At 43.2% G+C, this 23359-nt stretch overlaps 1 protein-coding gene across 12 annotated transcripts in view; it reads left to right on the forward strand.

Moving 5' to 3' along the window:
* The window catches only part of fam13c (family with sequence similarity 13 member C), a 217778-nt gene that overhangs the window by 23701 nt on the left and 170718 nt on the right, over positions 1–23359 (forward strand). Inside the window, exon 3 of one of the 12 annotated variants that reach the window (XM_068052463.1) lies at positions 19326–19361. The exons of the other annotated variants lie outside the window; for them this stretch is intronic. The gene's annotated coding sequence lies outside the window, so the exon portion shown is untranslated. The remainder of the gene's footprint in view (positions 1–19325; positions 19362–23359) is intronic. 12 annotated transcript variants of the gene reach the window in all.

Here is a 23359-nt window from a genome sequence, read left to right on the forward strand (position 1 = left end):
CCTGAATGATGAGAGATAGAGAGTAAGATGAAGCAGGAAAAGGATTCATATGACAGATGTCAAGTGGATATTACAAGTGAGAACCAGGCTGAAAGTTCAGAGGGGAAGGGAAAAAATTAATAAATCATTGAATGTGGCAGGCAGGTTGAGAAAGTGGTTTAAAAAGGCTTACAGGATCCTGGGCTTTATAAATAGAGCCATAGAGTGCAAAAGCAAGGAAGTTATGATGAACCTTTATAAAACACTAGTTTGGCCTCAACTGGAGTATTGTGTCCAATTTTGAGCACCACACTTTAAGAAGGATATGAAGGCTTTAGAGAGCGTGCAGAAAAGATTTACAAGAATGGTTCCAGGAATGGGGGACTTCAGCTACGTGGATAGTTTGGAGAAGCTGGGGCTGTTCTTCAAGAAGAGACATTTTAGAAGAGATTTGTTGTAGGTGTTCAAAATCATGAGGGGTCTGGACAGAGTAGATGGGGAGAAACAGTTCCCATATGTGGAAGAGTTGAGAATCAGTGGATATAGATTTAAGATGAATGGCAAAAGAACCAAAGGCGACACGAGGAAAAGCTTTTTCTCACAGTATGTGGTTAGGATCTGGAATGCACTGCCTGAGAGCATAGTGGAGGCAGTGTCAATTGTAGCTTTCGAAAGCAAATTGGATAATTATCTAAAGAGAAAAAAATGTGCAGGGCTAAGGGAAAGGGACTTGTTCAGTTGGTCTTTCAGAGAGCTGGTACAGATACAAAGGGCCGAATGGCAGCCTCCTGTGCTGTAATTTAGAAGAGTAAGAAGTGACTTGATTGAAGCATATAAGATCCTGAGGGGTCTTGACGGTGGATGTGGAAAGGATGTTTCCCCTTGTGGGAGAATCTAGAACTAGGGGTCACTATTTAAAAATAAGGGATCGCCCATTTAAGAGCGAGATGAGGAGAATTTTTTTCTCTGAGGGTTGTGAGTCTTTGAAATTCTCTTCCTCAAAAGGCGGTGGAAGCAGAGGCTTTGAGTATTTTTAAGGCAGAGGGAGATTGATTCTTGATCAGCAAGGAGGTGGAAGGTTATCGGGGGTAGGTGGAAATGTGAAGTAATCAGTCCAACCATGAACTTATTGAATGGTGGAGCAGGCTTGAGGGGCCGAGTGGCCTACTCCTGCTCCCAATTCGTATGTTGATGTGTAACGATTCTGTTTGCTTGGGTACCATTAGTATACTGACTGAGTTGATGTAACTGCTGTAAAAGCAACACTGTGAAATGATGAACATAGCTGACAGCAGAATGAAAACTTGGTTTAATGCAGCTGAAAAAAAAATCTAAACATGCCACAAAAAATTACAATGCAATCTATCAGTTTTCACACATCCTCATAAACTTTCTATATACGAGTTTGTTATGCAAATATCATATAACAACAACTTGCATTTATGTAACACCGTTAACATATTACAACATCCTAAGGAGCTTCACAGGAACATAATCACACAAATTGGCACCGAGCCAAAGAAGGAAACATTTGAACTGGTGACTAAATGCTTGGACAAAGAGGTTAGTTTCAAGGATCATCTTAAAGGATGGTCTCAGAGGATTGGGGAGAGGTGGAGAGGTTTAGCAAGGGAATTCCTAGAGCTTAGAGCCAGATGGCTGAAGACACAGTCACCAGTAGTAGGACAAAATGTGTCTGGTACAAAGCACTAGAAGAGTGGGATGAAAGTAAAGTTCTCAGAGGGTTATAGTGGGGGAGGAATTTGCCATTGTCCATCTTCCGTTGCCTCTGGGCAAATAACAGAAGAAGTTCCTGAAAGCAAGCAAGCTTATACAGCCAGCTAACATGCAAGTATTTTTTTATTTGTTCTTGGGATATGAGTGTCGCTGACAAGGCCAGCATTTAGAATCATAGAACCATAGACAAATTACGGCACAAAAGGAGGCCCTTCAGCCCGTCGTGTCCGTGCTGGCCAAAAAAACTAGTCGCCCAATCTAATCCCACCTTCCAGCACCTGGTCATAGCCTTGCAGGTTACAGTACTTCAGGTGCAGGTCCAGGTACCTTTTAAAAGATCTGAGAGTTTCTGCCTCCATCATCATTCCTGCTAGTGAATTCCAGGAAAACGGGATTAGAATAGATAGATGCTTGATGGCCAGCATGGACACAATGGGCCTGTTTCTGTGGTGTATGACTCTATGACTATGACACCACCTTCTGGGTGAAAAGGTTTTTCCTTATGTCCCCTCTAATCCTTCTACCAATCACCTTAAATCTGTGCCCCCTGGTAATTGACCCCTCTGCTAGGGGAAACAGGTCCTTCCTATCTACTCTTTCCAGGCCACTCATAATTTTGTACACCTCAATTAAGTCATCCCTCAGCCTCCTCTGTTCTAAGGAAAACAACCCTATCCGATCCAATCTTTCCTCATTGCTGCAACTTTCGAGCCCTGGCAACATTCTTGTAAATTTCCTCTTTACTCTCTCCAGAGCAATTATGTCCTTTCTGTAATGTGGTGACCAGAACTGTACGCAATACTCCAACTGTGGCCTAACCAGCGTTTTATACAGTTCCAGCATTACAGCCTTGCTTTTGTATTCTATATCTCAGCCAATAAAGGAAAGCATTCCATATGCCTTCTTTATCACTCTAGCTACCTGTCCTGCCACCTTCAGGGACCTGTGCACACGCACTCCAAAGCCTCTCACTTCTTCTACCCCTCTCAATATTCTCCCATTTATTGTGTATTCCCTCACTTTATTTGCCCTCCCCAAATGCATAACCTCACACTTATCTGGATTGAATTCCATTTGCCACTTTTCTGCCCACTCAACCAAACCATTGATATCTTTCTGGAGTCTACAGCTATCCTCTTCACTATCAACTACATGGACAATTTTTATGTCATCAGCAAATTTGCCAATCATGCCTCCCACATTTAAGTCCAAACCATTAATATATATCACAAACAGCAAGGGACCCAACAGTGAGGCCTGTGGAACACCACTGGAAACAGCTTTCCATTCACAAAAACATCTGTCAATTACTACCCTTTGTTTCCTGTCATTGAGCCAATTCTGGATCCAACCTACCACATTGCCTTGTATCCCATCGGCTTTCATTTCACTGACCAGTCTGCCATACGGGACCTTGTCAAATGCCTTACTAAAATCTATGTAGACCACATCCAAAACACTACTCTCATCAATCCTTCTTGTTACTTCCTCAAAAAACTCAATTAAGTTAGTAAAACATGACCTTCCCTTAAAAAATCCATGCTAACTATCCCTGATTAATCCATGCTTTTCTAAGTGGCAGTTTGTCCTGTTCCTCAGAATTGATTCTAATAATTTACCCACCACCAAGGTCAGACTGACCGGCCTATAATTATTTGGCCTATCCCTCACACCCTTTTTAAACAATGGTACAATGTTTGCAGACCTCCAATCATCTCGTACCTTTCCTGTATCTAGTGAGGGTTTGAAGATGATCCTCAGAGCATCCACTATTTCCTCCCTGATTTCCTTTAACAACCTGGGATGCAATCCATCTGGCCTTGGTGATTTATCCACTTTCAAGGATGTCAGACCCTCCAGTACTTCCTCTCTCGTTATGCTTATTGTATTTAATATTTTACACTCCTCTTTAACTACAATGTCTACATCAACCCTCTCCTTTGTGAAGACAGAGACAAAAACTCATTAAGAACCCTGCCCACATCTTCTGCATCCACGCATAAGTTCCCTTATGCATCTCTGATAGGCCCTACCTTTTCCTTAGTTATCCTCTTGCTCTTAATGTACTGATAAAACATCTGGGTTGCCTTGATTTTTACCTACCAATAATTTTTCATGTCCTCTCTTTGCTTTTCTAATTTCATTTTTTACTTTACCCCTGCACTTTCTATACTCCTCTAGGCTTTCTAAAGTATTAAGGTTTTTGTGATCGTCATAAGCTTTCTTTTTCTGCTTTAACTTACCCTGTAAACTTCTAGATAACCAGGGGGCTCTAGATTTGGATGTACCACCCTTTATCTTTGTGGGGACATTCCTACACTGTGCCTGTAGAATCTGCTTTTGAATGCCTCCCACTGGTTTGTCACTGATTTTCCTTCAAGTAGCTGCATCCAGTCAACTTTCACCAGGTCACCTCTCATTTTTATAAAATTTGCTTTCCCCCAATTTAGAACTTTTACTCCAGTTTTATCTTTGTCCTTTTCCATGATTATGCTAAAACTAACAGTATTATGGTCACTATCTCCACAATGGTCACCCATTCTTACTTCATCCGATTGCCCAGCTTCATTGCCGAAGACCAAATCTAGAATTGCGCCCCCTCTCATTGGACTTGTTATGTGCTGGCTAAAAAGGTTCTCTTGAATGCAGTTCAAGAATTTTGTCCCTTTTTCCTTTCACACTGTTTGTATCCCAGTTCATATTGGGGTAATTGAAATCCCCAACAAATTTTGCCCTATAGTTTTTGCACTCAGAAATTTGCCTACATATTTGTTCTTCTACCTCCCTCTCACTATTTGAGGGTCGATAGTACACTCCTAGTAGTGTGGCTGCCCCTTTTTTATTTCTGAGCTCCACCTATATGGTGTCATTTGATGATTTATTTCGCATATCATCCCTCCTCACAGCTGTTGTTGATTCCTTAAATAATAATGCTACACCCCTTCCTTTTTTTATCTCCCTCTCTATCCCCTGTGAAAACTCTATATCCAGGGATGTTGAGTTGCCCATCCTTAATTGCCCTTGAGAAGGTGGTGGTGAGCTCCCTTGAACCACAGCAGTCCTTGGGATGTAGGTACACCAACAGTGCTGTTAGAAAGGAAGATCCAGGATTTTGACCCAGCAACAATGAAAGAATGGCGATATAGTTCCAAGTCAGGCTGGTGTGTGGCTTGGAGGAGAACTTGCAGGTGGTGGTGTTCCCATGCAAGTGCTGCCCTTGTCCTTTTAGGTGGTAGAGGTCACGGGTTTGGAAGGTGCTGTCTAAGGAGCCTTGGTGCATTGCTGCAGTGCATCTTGTAGATGGTACACACTGCTGTCACTGTGCGTCGGTGGTGAAGGGAGTGAATGTTTGTGGATGGGGTGCCAATCAAGCGGGTTGCTTTGTCGTGGATGATGTTGAGCTGCTTGAGTGTTGTTGGAGCTGCAAGTGGAGAGTATTCCGTCACACTCCTGATGTGCCTTGCAGATGGTGGACAGGCATTGGGGAGTCAGGAGGTGTGTTAGTCACCTCAGGATTCCTATCCTCTGACTTGCTCTTGTAGCCATGGTATTTATATGGCTACTCCAGTTTGGTTTCTGGTCAATGGTAACTCCCAGGGCGTTAATACTTGGAGATTCAGTGATCATAATGCCATTGAATGTCAAGGGGAGATAGTTTGATTCTCTCTCGTTGGAGATGGTCATTGCCTGGCACTTGTGTGGCGTGAATGTTACTTGTCACTTATCAGCCCAACCCTGGATATTGTCCAGGTCTTGCTGCGTTTCTACATTGACTGCTTCAGTATCTGAGGAGTCGCGAATGGTGCTGAACATTGTGCAATCATCAGCGAACATCCCCACTTCTGACCTTATGATTGAAGGAAGGTCATTGATGAAGCAGCTGAAGATGGTTGGGCCTAGGACACTACCCTGAGGAACTCCTGCAGTGATGTCCTGGAGCTCAGATGATTGACCTCCAACAACCACAACCATCTACCTTTTCGCTAGGTACAACTCCAACCAGCGGAGAGTTTTTCCATTGATTCCAATTTTGCTCGGGCTCCTTGATGCCATACTCAGTCAAATGCTGTCTTGATTTCGAGGGTAGTCACTCTCACCTTGCTTCTTAAGTTAAGGTGTTTTGTCCATGGTTGAACCAAGGGTGTAGTGAGGTTAGGAGCTGAGTGACCCTGGCGGAACCCAAATTGATCATCAGTGAGCAGGTTATTGCTAAGCAAGTGCTGCTTGGTAGCACTGTTGACGACACCTTCCATCACTTTTCTGATGATTAAGAGTAGACTGATGGGGCAGTAATTGGCCAGGTTAGATTTGTCCTGCTTTTTGTGTACAGGACATACCTGGGCAATTTTCCACATTGCCGGGTAGATGCCAGTGTTGTAACTGTACTGGGACAGATTGGCTAGGAGCGAGGCAAGTTCTGGAGTACATGTCTTCAGGACTATTGCCGGAATGTTGTCGGGGCCCATAGCTTTTGCAGTATCCAGTGCCTTCAGTCAGTTCTTGATATTAGGCGGAGTGAATCAAATTGGCTAAAGACTGGCATCTGTGATGCTGGGGACATCGGGCGGAGGCCGAGATGGATCATCCACTTGGCACTTCTGACTGAAGATTATTGCAAATGCCTTATCTTGTGCACTGACCTGCTGGGCTCCCCAGTCATTGAGGATGGGGATATTTGTGGAGCCACTTCCTCCTGTCAGTTGTTTAATTGTCCACCACCATTCACAACTGAATGTGGCAGGACAGCAGAGCTTGGTTATGGGATCGCTTAGCTCTGCCTATTGCATGCTGCTTCCGCTGTTGGGTATGCAATTAGTTCTGGGTTGTAGCTTCACCAGGTTCACACCTCAATTGGAGGTATGCCTGGTGCTGACCTAGCATGCCCGCCTGCACTCTTCATTAAACCAGGGTTGACCGCCCGGCTTGATGGTAATGGGAGAGTGGGGTATATGCCGGGCCATGAGGTTACAGATTGTGGTTGAATACAATTCTGCTGATGGTCCAAGTGCCACATGGATGCCCAGTTTTGCATTGTTCTAAATCTACCCCAAAGTAGGACAATATCAGATTTCAGGACTGTTCCACACTTACTACTTTAGGCAGGGTAGCAGACAAGAAACTCCCTGCGCTACTTCATGTGCCACTAGAGGAAATCACCCTAAACAGGGGGAGACAGTGATGTAGTGGCAATGTCACTGGACTAGTAATGCAGGGCCCAGACTAACGCTCTGGGGGAACAAAAACAATAAGTGCTGAAAATACTCAGCATGTCAGGCAGCATCTGTGGAGAGAGAAGGAAAGTTAACATTTCAGATCTGTGACCTTTTTCACTGTATTTCCAGCACTTTTTGTTTCAGATTTCCAGCATCTGCAGTATTTTGCTTTTATTTTAATGCTCTGGGGCCATAGGTTCAAGTTCCACCACAGCAGATGGTGAAATTTGAATTCAATTAATAAATCTGGAATTAAAAGCTGCACTAATGGTGACCATGAAACCATTGTCAATTGTTGTAAAAACCCATCTGGTTCACTACTGCAATTGAGGGAAGGAAATCTGCTGTCCTTACCTGGTCTGGCCTACATATAACTCCAGACCCCCAGCAATCTGTTGACTCTTAAATACTCTCTGAAATGGCCTAGCAAGCCACTCAGGGTAGGGAAATTAGGGATGGGCAATAAATGCTGGCCTAATCAGTGACGCCCACATCCCACAAACAGATAAAAAATAAACCCATGCTACATTTTCACTTTTATTTTCAATAAAGACACTGCATATCACAATGACTCTAAGCCTTTTGAAATGAAAGGTTTCTGTATAAACAGCAAGCTGGAGAAGCCGTTGTTTGTTTAACAATCAACTTCTTGTGAAACTGTAAAAGTAATGCTTTTCATGTATGTTAATGTATATATATCTATATATATTAATAATCTTGTGTAGTGTTCAGTCCCTGAAAACAATGGTGATAACCTGAAGTGATTTATGACTTAAACCCCTTATAGGGACTTAACCAAATCAGGAGTACATCCCTATGAATCTCCTTTCATAAAGTTCAAACCAGACAAATTCTTATAGCCACTTATTTGGGTCCAAAGAACTTAACGAGTCTTCCCTCAAAGAAAGAAAACTAACAGAGAATATTACCATCTTTTGGATAACGTATTTTTAAAATAATTATGGCTAAGTCATCAATATCCCAGATATTATAAGGGTCTGGGAAACTCTTAAATATGTATCTCTCCACTTAGAGACACGGAGAGGGGATTCTTATAGTTGTAAACAGAATACTACATGAGATAATTTATTAACTTTCATATATTTATTAAAGAATTTAACATGCAATACACTTTTAAGTGGATAAGTATATCACAATATCAAATATTACTTAGAGATGTAACACATAATCTTATTTCTAACATAGAATCCAAAGGTTTAACTTTGCTGATGTTACAGTAAAATATCTTAGAATATCCATCAAAATTTAAAGCAAACTTTTACCTCAAACTCCCCGTGTAAGCCATAGGGTGGGAAGTATTGTTGAAAAATTCAACACTTCTAATTTTTGCTTCAGAACCCCTCATGTTTATACTATTTCTAAGGTATCATCTGACCTTTTCGCATACACATTCTGTGTGTGTTTTTCCTGCTTTAAGATCGATATTTGGTAGTATCATTAACATCTCCACTTAATATTTTGCTGGAATTCCCCAGCTCTTGAAGTTGTGAGCATTTATCTGGTCAAATTGTTTATAATTGTGTTTACTTGCCCTCTTGTTCCTGTAAGTACTATTCCATTTATTGTTTTATTATCTATAATTGTGTTTTTATGGTACCTTGTAACAACCTTTTGAGTCGATCTATCTACATCACCAACACTATCAATTAGGTTTATTGCTACCTCCTAGTGATGTCACACACGATATTTCAATGTGTGTTTATCCTCCAAGTCCCTGGCAACAGAAACACTGAAATGGATTTCCCAACTTAAAAGGTGTTTCTGGTTCACATTCTATTGCAACAGGGACCTTGAAATTTCTAACTCTACTTTCTTAAAGGGGAATTTCAGTCAGTCTTGAAAACTGGCCATTTATTCAATCTTTAATTCTGAAAGGTATAATATATTAACTGTATCTAGATTCTACCTAACTAAGCCTATTATACCTATATTCCATCACAAACCTTAACCCAATGTTACCTCCAACTTCCCTTCATTGTGCACAGCCTGTTTCTTGCACTGTGCCGCCCTTTTCAGTTTGTCATGCAGCTGCGCGTGCACCCATCTTAAAGGCACCACTGCTTGAGTGTGGCCTGTTTGTCGCTTGAGCGGCACATTCCCAATTGCTGCATGGCCTCATACCCACACAGCTCAGAGGGATCGTTGGTCCCCCCCGTCACTGCCCTCTCCCCCCACCAGCAGTTACTGGCTGATTGGCAGTTAAAATGTCCAGTGTTACACACTGCCTTGGAGCCACCTGGATCCCAATGTCTGAATTTTTGAATCTGGAAAAGTTGCCCGCCCAAAGCCAGCAGGATTCTGAATGAAGTGTCCAGATCAGGGTCCAATGATATAATTGACCCTTTGGCTGCTATTTTAACATCAACCTGAGCAGGAAAAATGATGCAGCTTTCCCTCCAGGTGCAGACAAGTGAGAAGAGCATCTGGGACCAGAAGAAGCAGTTCACAATTAGATTTTTACTTTCTTTGTGGGCTGGGTGGAGCTAGACTGCTACTCCAGGCCTCTCAAGGAAAGTTTAGGGGTCTCCCCGGACTCCCTTTTTTCCTCCCACGTGACACCTCCAACGGAGGAGGTGGCTCCACAAATATCCCCATCCTCAATGATGGGGGAGCCCAGTGCATCAGTGCGTAAGATAAGGCTGAAGCATTTGCAACAATCTTCAGTCAGAAGTGCCGAGTTGATGATCCATCTCGGCCTCCTCCTGAAGTCCCCAGCATCACAGATACCAGACTTCAGCCAATCTGATTCACTCCGCATGACATCAAGAAATGACTGAAGGCACTGGATACTGCAAAAGCTATGGGCCCTGACAATATTCCGGCAATAGTACTGAAGATCTGTGCTCCAGAACTTGCCGCGCCCCTAGCCAAGCTGTTCCAGTACAGCTACAACACTGGCATCTACCCTGCAATGTGGAGAATTGCCCAGGCATGTCCTGTACACAAAAAGCAGGACAAGTCCAACCCGGCCAATTACCGCCCCATCAGCCTACTCTCAATCATCAGTAAAGTGATGGAAGGTGTCATCAACAGTGCTTTCGAGTGGCACTTGCTTAGCAATAACCACCTCACTGACGTTCAACTCGGGTTCCACCTGGGCCACTCAGCTCCTGCCCTCATTACAGCCTTGGTTCAAACATGGATAAAAGAGCTGAACTCAAGAGGTGAGGTGAGAGTGACTGCCCTTGACATCAAGGCAGCATTTGACTGAGTATGGCATCAAGGTGCCCGAGCAAAACTGAGGTCAATGGGAATTAGGGGGAAAACCCTCCACTGGCTGGAGTCATACCTAGCACAGAGGAAGATGGTTGTGGTTGTTGGAGGTCAATCATCTGAGCTCCAGGACATCACTGCAGGAGTTCCTCAGGGTAGTGTCCTAGGCCCAACCATCTTCAGCTGCTTTATCAATGACCTTCCTTCAATCATAAGGTCAGAAGTGGGGATGTTTGCTGATGATTGCACAATGTTCAGCACCATTTGTGACTCCTCAGATACTGAAGCAGTCCGTGTAGAAATGCAGCAAGACCTGGACAATGTCCAGGCTTGGGCTGATAAGTGGCAAATTACATTCGCGCCACACAAGTGCCAGGCAATGACCATCTCCAACGAGAGAGAATCTAACCATCTCCCCTTAACGTTCAATTGCATTACCATCGCTGAATCCCCCACTGTCAACATCCTAGGGGCTACCATTGACCAGAAACCGAACTGGAGTAGCCATATAAATACCTTGGCTACAAGCGCAGGTCAGAGGCTCGGAATCCTGAGGTGAGTAACTCACCTCCTGACTCCCCAAAGCCTGCCCACCAACTACAAGGCACAAGTCAGCAGTGTGATGGAATAATCTCCACTTGCCTGGATGGGTGCAGCTTCAACAATACTCAAGAAGCTCGACACCATCCAGGACAAAGCAGCCCGCTTGATTGGCACACCATCCACAAAAATTCACTCCCTTCACCACCGACGCACAGTGGCAGCGGTGTGTACCATCTACAAGATGCACTGCAGCAATGCGCCAAGGTTCCTTAGACAGCACCTTCCAAACCTGCGACCTCTACCAACTAGAATCACAAGGACAGCAAATGCACGGGAACACCACCACCTGCAAGTTCCCCTCCAAGTCACACACCATCCTGACTTGGAACTATATTGCCATTCCTTCACTGTCGCTGGGTCAAAATCCTGGAACTCCCTTCCTAACAGCACTGTGGGTATACCTACCCCACATGGACTGCAGCGGTTCAAGAAGGCAGCTCACCACCACCTTCTCAAGGGCAATTAGGGATGGGCAATAAATGCTGGCCTGGCCAGCGACGCCCACATCCCATGAACGAATAAAATAAAAAACCCTCTGAGAAGCCCGCTATCACACCTAGCTGCATGCTGGTGGGTGGCCATGGGTTGCCTAATTTTTAGCAGACACTTCCCACCCAATGTATTTTTTGACTGATGGTGAGTAATGCTACGGGAGATCTCCAAATAACATGAAGCCATAATGGCAGAGAAGCAGGTCATTCGGCCCATGGCGTCCATGCCAGCTCTCTGTGGAGCAATTCAGTCAGTCCCATTTCTTCACCCTATTCCCGTAGCCCTGCAAGTTTATTTCCCTCAAGTGCCCTTCCAATTTCCTTTTGAGTCATTGATTGTCTCCACTTCCACCACCCTCAGAGGCAGTGAGTTCCAAGTCATTAGCACTTGTTGTGTAAACAGTTCTTTCTCACATTCCGCCACTGCCCCTCCCCCACCAGTATCTCTTGCCCAAAACCTTATATCTGTGTCCCATTGTCCTCGTACCATTCACTAATGGAAACAGCTTTTCTTTGTCTACCTTATTTAAACCTGCCATAATTTTGTACACCTCTGTCAAATCTTTCCCCAAGTCTCCTTTGCTCCAAGGAGAACAACCCCAGCTTCTCCAACCTAACCTTGTAGCTAAAATCCCTCATCCCTGGAACCATTCTGCTAAATCTCCTTTGCACCCTCTCAAGGACCTTCACATACTTTCTAAAGTGTGGTGACCAGAACTGGACGCTATATTCTAGTTGGGGTCTAACCAGAGTTTTATAAAGGCTTAGCATAACTTCCCTGCTTTTGTATTCAGTACCTCTATTTATGAAGCCCAAGATCCCATTTGCTTTGCTAACTACTCTCAATATGTCCCGCCACCTTCAAAGATCTCTTCATATGAACCCTCAGAGCCTCTGTCTCTGCACACTCTTTTGAACTGTGCCATGAAGTCTATATCGCCTTTCCCTACCCCTTCTGCCAAAAGGCATCACTTCACACTTCTCTATGAAATTCTATCAACCGCTTGTCTGCCCATTCTGCTCGGCTGTCCATGTCCTGTTGCAATCGATTGGTACCTTCTTCACTGTTTGCCACACCTCCAAGTTTGCTATCATCGGCAAGTTTTGACATTTTACTCTGTATTCCAATATCCAACTCACTTATGTATATCAAAAAAGCAGAGGTCCTAGCATTGACCCTTGGGGAACACCACTGTCTACCATCCTCCAGTCTGAAAAACAACCACAATTCACTACCTATTAGAAGTTTTGAGTTTAATGCACATATCCTTCAGTTATCTAGCTTGCTTCCTTTAACTAGGGGAAACTAGATAAGTGTATCAGGGAGAAAGAAATAGATGGATATGATGATGGGTGGCATGAAGTAACGGTTGAAGGTTCCTGTGGCGCATTAACACCAGCACATAACTGCCGGGCCGAATGGCCTGTGCCTGTGCTGCAAATTCTATGTAACACTTCCCCACTATATTTGTTAATACCACACCTACTGTTATAAGACAGCATATCCTCCAACTCACTGACAAATGCCTCAGGGAATCCTTTAGTGTGCACATTAAAATTTGCACGAAGACTGTTTAATTTTGCCACTTCAAATGAAGGGAATTACCTTGGCATTAAAATTAAACATGTTACGTAGTAAAAATACAAGGTCCTGTGCATGAAACCTTGCTTCCTATGATAGGTAGCAAATGTGTGTGTCCACAGTTTTGTTTATATATTTTTGTTTAGAAGCTGTAGTACCTCAGGCAGAAAATCAGCTGGTGCACGCAACCCACACAATTGTCCTGTATTCGCTGCACACAAGCAATCCAACACATCCAGGCCCTGGGTCACCTTGTCTGAGTTACAGCTTTTGACCTGAGTGTAAATTTGGAATGTGCATGTTACTATCACATGTTGTAGTCTCCTAGTCAGTAGACATTGAGGTGGGTTTATCAACTCATTAGCATGCCACTGGGGTCTTTTTCATGGTGCTGTAACTTCATCCTGAAGAGGTACTACAAGAATCTATGCAACTGTCATGCCAAAGCAATGTTGTTCAAGATTGATTTACAACCAATCTTCAAAAGAATTTGTGGTAAAACAAAGTACTCTTTGTGACTCAGTTCTGCTTGGACTTCTTGATATTTTTCCCGGAGACAAAAAGGTGGGTTTTCTGATAGGTTACCCTGATTAACAGGCATAAATTAGGTGTAACTGTTTGGAAACATTAACAGAGATCCTTACACTAGATTTACACTGATTAACCCCCATATAGTTTTTGGTTCAGAATTTACACTGATGCCAGAAATACCTGTTTGTAGTTATTGTTAATGATATGTAGACAATCTCACAACTTCCCAATGTTTACACTGGGTCATCTATCTACCTGCTCGGATAAATTGGACATCCAGTGATACTGGTGTGTGCTGTTTATGGAAGCAAAGCTGGATTAGCATGTGATATTTTGTATCCTATAACAGTGCACATAAAATGACTTCTACCTAAATTCTGGCAATCAGGTTATCAGAATCAGCATTAATTGTCAGACAAGGACGATATTATTACAGTGAGGGTGGAAGCATTGCAAGGTTGAAAGATGCAAGTTTCAGAGCACAAGGGAAGGGGGTCACTGGCAGAAACATGAGAAAGTTACATTTGTAACATCTTATTGTAACAGAAACACCAAGGCAAACCTCAAGGGAAAATCTTTTTAGTCAGTGTCTGGAACATCAGTGCTGCTTCCTGCAGTGACTACTGTACTTCTAGATTCTTGTCCTTTTTCTCTTGCTGATACTTCTGATCCATATACCTCATTTAATGGCTATGGTATGCAGCATACAGTATATCAGTACAATTCTGTCAACTTAGCATACTGTAGACACATCAGTGCAATACAAACATTAGAACTGTCATTTTGGCATGCTCGATATCGACCTGATTATGTTCCCACTTCTCAAATGTGCACCACGTATGCCCATTAAAGGGGGAATGGGAATTTTATAGGATGCCATCAGTCACATTTGGAATTGGCAACCCCAACACACAACTTTGAGGAGTCAACCATTCAACTGTTCTTTACCCTGGAATAAATGTGGAAGCCATGATGATGAGTTTTCAGATGTGTCAGATAGCCAGCTGACCAACATCAAGATGATGTTTCCCTTAAGATATGGATATCGTAGGCATTTCCGAGAAAGCAAGAATTCGCATGCAAATGTAATTTTTTTTGGCAGTGGCTGGAGACCATTTGGAGATTCATATTTGCTGAATGCCCTGGAGTCTTACAGTGGTGTTTGAATAATCACATGGGTGAAGTTGGATGTTGCCTTGTAACTTGGGAATGCTGTTATCTTTCAAAATTCTGTCAGCTTCCTCTTCTGCATGTTAACACTGATTTTAATGTATTCATCCTGTTCAAACCTGGCATCTTCCACTTGAGTGGTTCATTGATAAACTGCAAACTGACTCACCTTTGGTAACTCGTGTGGCATTGTCTGGAAGGTCACAGATATATCATGACCCTTCTTTGCTTTGGGTTCTCCTCTTCCTTGAGCATATGCAGCTAAAGCAAGACACATGCAGGACTCTGCATTGAAACAGCTGAGTCACTCTTAACAACGTTTCACATTCTGTTCCTAGCTCTATATCTGCCATATGGTTTTGAAGAATAACAGAAAGTTCTCAGTGTTCTGGCTATTATTGATTATTCAATTGCTGAATCATTTGCTGTTTGTGGGACCTTGCTGTTTGTAAATTGGCTGCTGTGCTTGTCAATAATAAATGTCTGAATTTCAAAAGTGATTTGGGAGAACTACTTTAAGACATTTCTCAGAGATGTGATCAGATTCCATATAAATGTAAATGTGTGTGAGATTCTGCCCACCATATGTGTTATGGCCTGGAAGATAAGCCTGTGCTTAACAAATCCTAAATAAGGCAAAAACATCAACACGATCTTTGTGTTAACATGCATTCAATTGATTTTGGTCCCAGCAGAAATTTAGGGAGCGCGGCAAATTTTGTCTGTGTTCCATTACTGGAAGCCCGCTAAATTATTTTCTATTAACATAAATTACTGCATTTATCTTTAATAAACTCAATGATGTGTCTCACCAGTTATTAACAGAGCACTTACTTAAAAGGTGCTAATTGACAGAGCGTGAATTGCATTATTAAGGAGTTTCTCTTGCATGTCCAGCATTCTGAGGGAGAAAAATCTTCCTCATTTCAAGCCTAGTTTGAAGTCAGTTCATTATATACTCATGACTTATAAATCTATACTCTCAATTCAACCCCTTGCAGCTACATGGTCCATTTCTGGTCAAATATTGCCAATTCACTTATTAAAGAACTCTGTCTCAATCTAAGATGGGGTTATCAACTGAGTCGAAAGCACCGTTGGGCAAAACTATCCAAGCTCTTCCACAACTGCCTTCTTGGAGCTTAAATAGGGTGAATAAATAGTGTCATAATCCTGTACATTTTTTTCAGAATATGCAGTTTGTCTTTAAGGCTTGCAAGGTTCAGTATTGCTTTAAGAGCCTGCAAGCCTTAGGAGTTATAGCAAGGTGCATTTTCGTTGCCTTAGAAACGGCAATTTGGAGACTGAAATTCAAAGAGTGCATTCTGCATACCATGGAAACAGCCACTGGGAGTGAGTCTGATGCGATACATTTGTTACAATTCAGTTTGAACTAGCGGTTAGTAAGACAGTTTGTCCTAAATGAACACAGACAGAAGACAGACAGCTGTGGTGTCAGTAATGAAAAAGGGCTCTCAGCCATTTAAACTGAAGGAAATAGAATTTTTGTCTTTTTAATTATTACCTCTCGAAATGCTAAAAAGTCAAGCAAAGACAGAAATCTCTGCTAGTTTAAAATGAAGAAAGGGAAGTTAGACTGTGGCAATCTTATTATCCCTTAAAAAAACTCTAAAGTCAGATTGATTTCATTGAAAGTGTTTGCAAGTTGTTAGTTGTTGAAATTCGCTGGAGAAGGAAAGCATCACAAACTGAAGTTAGACTACGGACTGTTCTACTGTGGAAGAACCTTTATTCCCGCATCAGACGACTGCGAGGGACTTGGAACAACATTGGACTGTAAATTTGCAAGGACTCTAATGTTTCTATTTTTAAATGTTCATATTGTTTAAGAATTTAGTTCTTTTAATTAAAGAGTTAATTTGTTGATTTAAAGACACCTGGTTTGGTTAGCCTCATTCAGGGGTTAATAGATGGTACAATTTGGTGGGTCTTCCTTTAATTTGGAAAGTTTTTAAATGTTATGTTAGCCGATCTGTGGAACAACGGGATTGAATTAACAGTGCGTTGGTCCCACCACAATCAGAATCGTATATTTTGATTGGGAGCTTTGACAGGAGCGGTCCGGTCATAACAATAGGTGTAAGTATAACAACTTAGATTTACATAACACCTCTGATGTAGAAAAATGTTGCAAGTTGCTTCTCAGAAGTCTAAGAAAAAAAGAGATGTGGAGATAAAGAAGGACATAGAGTCATAGAGTTTTACAGCACAGAAACAGGCCCTTCAGCCCAATGCGCCTGTGCTGACAATCAAGCACCCGTCCTAACTAATCCCGTTTCCTCGCACTTGGCCTGTAGCCTTGTATGCTATGGCGTTTCAAGTGCTCATCTAAATATTTCTTGAATGTCGTGAGGGTTCCTGCCTCTACCACCCCTTCAGGCAGTGTGTTCCAGATTCCAACCACCCTCTGGGTGAAAAAATTCCTCCTCAACTCCCCTCTGAACATCCTGCCCCTTACCTTAAATCTATGCCCCCTGGTTATTGACCTCTCCACTAAGGGAAAAAGTTTCTTCCTATCTATCCTATCAATACCCCTCATAATTTTGTATACCTCAATCAGGTCCCCCCTCAGCCTTCCAAGGGAAACAACCCTATCTAGTCGGTCTTCATAACTGAAATGCTCCAGCCCAGGCAACATCCTGGTGAATCTCCTCTGCACCCTCTCCATTGCAATCATATCCTTCCTATAATGTGGTGACCAGAACTGTACACGGTACTCCAGCTGTGGCCTAACTAGCGTTTTATACAGCTCCATCATAACCTCCCTGCTCTTATATTCTATGCCTCGGCTAATAAAGGCAAGTATCCCGTATGCCTTCCTAACCACCTTATCCATCTGTGCTGCTGCCTTCAGTAATCTATGGACAAGCACCCCAAGGTCCCTCTGACCCTCTGTACTCCCTAGGGTCCTACCATCCATTGCCTTGTTAGTCCTCCCAAAATGCATCACCTCACACTCCTCAGGATTAAACTCCATTTGCCACTGCTCCGCCCATCTTACTAGCCCATCTATATCGTCTTGGTGATCACAAACTTGGTCAAAAGAGGTGGAATTTAAACAACAACTTACATTTGTATAGCACCTTTAACATAGTCAAGTGTCCCAAAGCACTTCACAGGAGCGTTATCAGACCAAATCTGACACTGAGCCACATAGGAGATAGTAGGACAGGTGGAACGACGTAGGTTTTAAGGAGGAGGGAAACGCTTTGGGAGGGAATTCCAGGGTTTAGGGCCTAGGCAAATGAAGGCACAGATGCCTTTGGTGGAGCAATGAAAGTGGGGGAAGAGCAAGAAGCTAGAATTTAAACAGGGCATTTGAACAAGGTGAGGAATGTAAAGAGGCAGAGGAGTTTAAGAATGGAAAGGCTGCTGCACCTCACCTGATGTATTCTAACAGACTCAACTGCTGCTCATCATTCTCTTCCTCTAATCAAATCAATGCTGCAAGAATGGCACCCAACATAAGGTCTGGTGCTTATTCAGGTGAGTAAGGCAGTTATAATGGAGCAAGAGTCTGAGCCACTGGACTCACATTGTGATCTGATAGACTGCAATTTTAATTTGCAGGCAGCCCAAACCATGTCCTCTATAAATATGCATAATAGGCTATGATTATGTTGGCAGGGGCTGATTTGTGATTTTAACCTGTGGCCTGAGAGGGGAGCAGTGATGGTTTCCCTGCCAGAGCAAACCTGATGGGAACAGGAGCCAAGTCTAGAAGAGACCCAGTAAAATACATTTATCTTTTTCCTGTCACATTGTGTACCAGGTGGGAGCACTTCCTCCCCTCTCTGAGACTTATCTGACTGCCAGGGACTGTTCCTATTGGTCCCCAGTGACAGCTCCCTGCCACCTGAATTGCTGCTCATGCCAGGAGGCCAGACATTTATCCTTGCAGGGTTTGGACGGGAATCCGATTCTGAATGTGGAAATGAGTCCAGGGAGGGAAGATCTCACTGTATCTTGGCGGGGGAGTTAGTTGCTTGCCCTGGCCCCTCCCCACCCCACACACCAGTCGCACAGCAAAGGCTGGTGACACTGACTGCCTTTGTGAGGGCCCAGCTGCTGAACCTCCAAGGGAGAATGAGGAGTGCTGATGCCGTGTAATAGGACACCACACAAGCTGGAAGTGAACTCCTTGATACTTTCAGCCATAGTGTGCAAACTCTTTGGCAGGCCTTTCAACCCTTGGACAATTGCTTGTGTGCCCCAGGGTTTTCTTTTCATGGCTGGGTCCCTGAAGGTCACATCTCTGTTCACCTGAGGAAAAATGGGAGATGACCTCACCCTCCTGTGAGTCATCTCGTGGGCTGTCCCTGCTTCCACTACCTGCTTCTGCTGCTTTGCCAAGTCGACCCATCTAACCCAGCTGGGATACTGGTGCTTAGGAGGAATGGAGTGCATGATGGTGCATCCGCAGGGGAGATTGTCCTTTTGTGAAGTGTTTTCTTCACAATCCTGCAACTGAGAAGGGCCTAGATGAAAGAGAAAAGGCAACAATGTCAGGATGGCAATAAAAGGCTGGACAATAACAGATAACAGGCATCAGAATGCAACTTGAAGTTGACATGAGTATTTTGCGCATGGTGAGAGAGCCCAGATAGGAGTGTAATTTTCTGAAAGTGAATAGCATTGTGCAACAGCAGGTGAGCAAGTTTGTAAAGTGAACAAGTTTGATGTCCAAGCAGAGTCTGCCCATTTGGCGACTTGGTTATTTCGGGTTTTGACTATCTCAGCTGTTTTCAGTCATTTTTTTTGTAGGTTGATGAACACTCGAAGGTGACACCCAAATAAATGGTGAGCATCTTGTTTAATAATTTAAATGTTTAGGATGATGGTGAGTTCATGAAAAGCACTTGCATTGTGCAAATGAAGGATGGTGGACAGTCTTTGTGGTACTTTGTGAAAGATGCCATTTCAGGCTGTAGTCTTCCGTGAGTTTCATATCATTAATGAGTGGTGTCCAGAGCGGAAAAATTCACCAACTTGAGCAACAAAGCCACTGTCGTCAGCTGAGATGAATTTCCTCAAGCTGGTCTCCAGCAGGGGGTTTTTGTACATTGAGAAAGGAATGGTAAGAGAACAGATCCTGAGAGAGGCCATTGATTTGGTATCTCCACAAGCTGGTGAGGTCAACCTTGTGCACACTGAAACATTCAGCACCATACCAGTAATTCAACAAAGCAGCTGACCCGATATGCCAGGACTCGAGCAGTAAGCTAGACTGTGTCATAGGCAGCTTTTAGATTGAAGATGATGACGTCCATCTTGAAGTTTTTTTTTTATCAAAGCTATCTTCAGTGAAGGTGGTTAGGGTGAGAACTTGGTCTGAGGCTCGTGCCCCTGACAGAAACCAACTTGGTCTGGGCTTGGCGCAGCATTGACCGATGGAGATAATTGCTGGAGAACTAGTTACTCAAACCTCTTGTAGCAAACACTCAGGGAGGTTGTCATTAGCCCATTACACCACTCACACTGAAACAGACACTGTAATATTAGTGTAAAGTTTCAAAAAATGAGTTTGGAATCCAAGAAGACCAAATCATTAAATATATTCAAGAAAGAGTTAGATATAGTTCTTAGGGCTAAAGGGATCAAGGAATACGGGGAGAAAACAGGAACAGGGTATTGAGTTTAGATGATCAGCCATGATATTATTGAATGGTGGTGCAGGCTCAAAGGGCCGAATGGCCTACTCTTGCTCCTATTTCTTCTATGTTTCTATAACTAACTGTGGGTCCTTGCCTGGTTTAAGTAGACGAATGATCTTTGCTCAGTCATACTGCTGGAAAACCGGCCTTCAAGGACGACGCAAGTCATGAAAAGTGATAACCAATTACAAGCTTGTGGAGCAAGGTTGTTCGAAAATTGTGTGTTGTTTTAGGCAGCTGCAATATCAGGTTTCACTTTGCGCAGCACCGTTGAGTTCTGATGATGTGAAAGTTGGTTGGGGACTCTTGGTTCAGAGAATTTTCTACAAATGTGGCACCATTCATCATGGAATTCCTGTTTGAAGACTTTGTGGCAGGGTTGGGGGGGTGGGTACTCTTGCCACTTTTAGTAGGTGTCTGGTGCAGATTTTTTTTTTGAACATTGAGCAGCACCTAGGTGATGGATGAAGCTCCAGCTTGTCCAAGACCAGTGAGTACAATCCATCCGTGAGGGTTGATTCTCCCCCAACAGGCTGGACAAATGGCATCAAGTAATTCAAGCATGTGTTTTGCAATATCTGGCTTGCCAGGCTCCTCAGACAGTTTCAATAGTACTCTTGTGGAATCATAGTGTGCACAAGGGCTGAAGGGATTATGGATCTTGAAGCTTTATGGAGCTTGCCACGGAGCATTAGTAAGCTTCCTCGACTGGGACGTTAGACCAGGGATACAAACAACAATACATTTGACAGTCTCACTAAACACATTCCATTTAGTTTTTCCAAGGTTCCATCGGGCTTTTCTTGTACTTCTGTTGAGTGATAATCATCAACTGACAGGCGTAAGTGAGGGTCCATGTTAACTGTGTGGAAAGTAGTCAAGGACAAAGCACAATGCTGGTTTTGGATCGCTGTTGAGACATGTGACCCAGCAGATGCCAGGGAAGTAGTCTTGACTCCATCTTACTGAGTGGAAGGTGTCATGCTGTTTCGGGTCATGGATCAGAGCAAGGTCATTACTAGATGCCCAAGTTGCAACTGATCACCGTCTTTGTTGGATTAGGAGTAACCCCGGTCTGTATGTTGGTTGTTAATGTACATAGATATCTGAGAAAGAGATGGGAGTAGGTTGTTTTTCCACGTTTCACCTGATGGTTTATTATTGTATGCAATCTTGAAACCTGTATAATATCACAATGATAAGTGGATATTATATGCATTGTATCTAAGATGATGTTATGGATCTAGGTAGCTTGGCCATGCTTTGCATGAATGAGGTGCATGAAATACCAAATCAAATCCATCAATAGCGAGGTGACCAGCTTCATCTGTCAGAATGTGGGTTTGAAGAAACAAAAGAATTGTTGGACAAAAAAAGACCAAAGTCCACCTAATTCACCTTTAGCCATCTTGGCAATTACATGATACAATGATAATGGAATTGTTGACAAATAATTGCAATCAATCACTATCAATTAGTCGACAACAGACCAAAACATGAGGTGAGGAAATCCCTAGTGGTGGAGAGCTCCGGGAACCATGGCTCCAAAGTCACTTTTTTCATCCGAAGCATGCTAAACTTACCAAATTACACAAATGACTTGATTCCTTTGTGTCAAACTTGTGGCAGACAGTGATACTGCTGATGATTAAACACTTTGCCATAAAAAGACCCGAAACATCAAATTGTAGGACTCCTGCTGCTGGGCCTCGGCCCGGAAGCCACTTGGCTGACTGGAAGAGTCACCATTACCAATTGACCTGATCTGCAGATTCTCTGTTTCATTTGGCTGATTGTACTGTCAGTTTCCCCAACAAATTGATTACTGAAGGGAAGTGTGCCAAGAACACTGGTGCATTCTTCCCCCTCTTACCGGCCCCCCACACCTTCTCTTTGGTGACTATAATCAGGGAAGTCAGAGATAAATTAGTTCCAGTGTATTTTTTATTGATACGGGAAGTAAATAAACTCTGCTAGTTTCACAGGCAACCATTTGTTCCAATGTGTTTAATGAATGGATGAGGTGATAAAACCATAATGTTCATGATGACACCTGCAACAACTTTAAATATCACTGATGACAATGGCATCTCTTTGTCAGAGTCACAGCTAGAAGGTTGATCAGACTTTAAAACATGGTAATTTGTCGATTAATCTTTGATCCCAGTCTAACATCAGCCTTTTCTTTTAAGGGGTGTAAGGTCTCAATCAAGTTAGGCAATTAAAGCATTAAAAATGAAAAGCTTTGAACAAGTCTATCTAATTTGCATTTTAATCTTTGATGTGAGTTTTCCTGTACAATAAATCTTTCTTTCGTGGGTAACATAGGCCAGTACATTGATTACATAACGCCGAACTTGTAAAATTCTCTCATCATGCTATAGCCATCATATGCTATTGAGTAAATAGACATCTGTGCTAAATGCCAAGAAGAGACCCTCATCACTCCATGCTCTTCTCTCCTTTCTTGATCTGAAAGCATTGGCACCATAGAAAAATAATTAACAAGAAAAATGCCACTTCCTGTTTTTGAAAAAAAAAATTGGGGTTTTGATTTTAAAAACATCCGTGACTACATACCTTGCGAATTTGTTGTTCTTGCAGTCACACAACACATTTTCTGCTCTTCTTTGGCCTCCTTGTCTTGAGAGACAATGGGTAAGCGCCTGGAGGTGGTCAGTGGTGTGTGGAGCAGCGCCTGGAGTGGCTATAAAGGCCAATTCTAGAGTGACAGGCTCTTCCACAGGTGCTGCAGAAAAATTTGTTTGTCGGGGCTGTTACACAGTTGGCTCTCTCCTTGCGCCTCTGTCTTTTTTCCTGCCAACTGCTAAGTCTCTTCGACTCACCACACTTTAGACCCGCCTTTATGGCTGCCCGCCAGCTCTGGCGAACACTGGCAACTGACTCCCACGACTTGTGATCAATGTCACAGGACTTCATGTCGTGTTTGCAGACGTCTTTAAAGCGGAGACATGGACGGCCGGTGGGTCTGATACCAGTGGTGAGCTCGCTGTACAACGTGTCTTTGGGGATCCTGCCATCTTCCATGCGGCTCACATGGCCAAGCCATCTCAAGCGCCGCTGACTCAGTAGTGTGTATAAGCTGGGGATGTTGGCCACCTCGAGGACTTCTGTGTTGGAGAT

The sequence above is a fragment of the Heterodontus francisci genome, chromosome 20 (genome assembly GCF_036365525.1).
Source record: "Heterodontus francisci isolate sHetFra1 chromosome 20, sHetFra1.hap1, whole genome shotgun sequence".
Classification (NCBI taxonomy): domain Eukaryota; kingdom Metazoa; phylum Chordata; class Chondrichthyes; order Heterodontiformes; family Heterodontidae; genus Heterodontus; species Heterodontus francisci.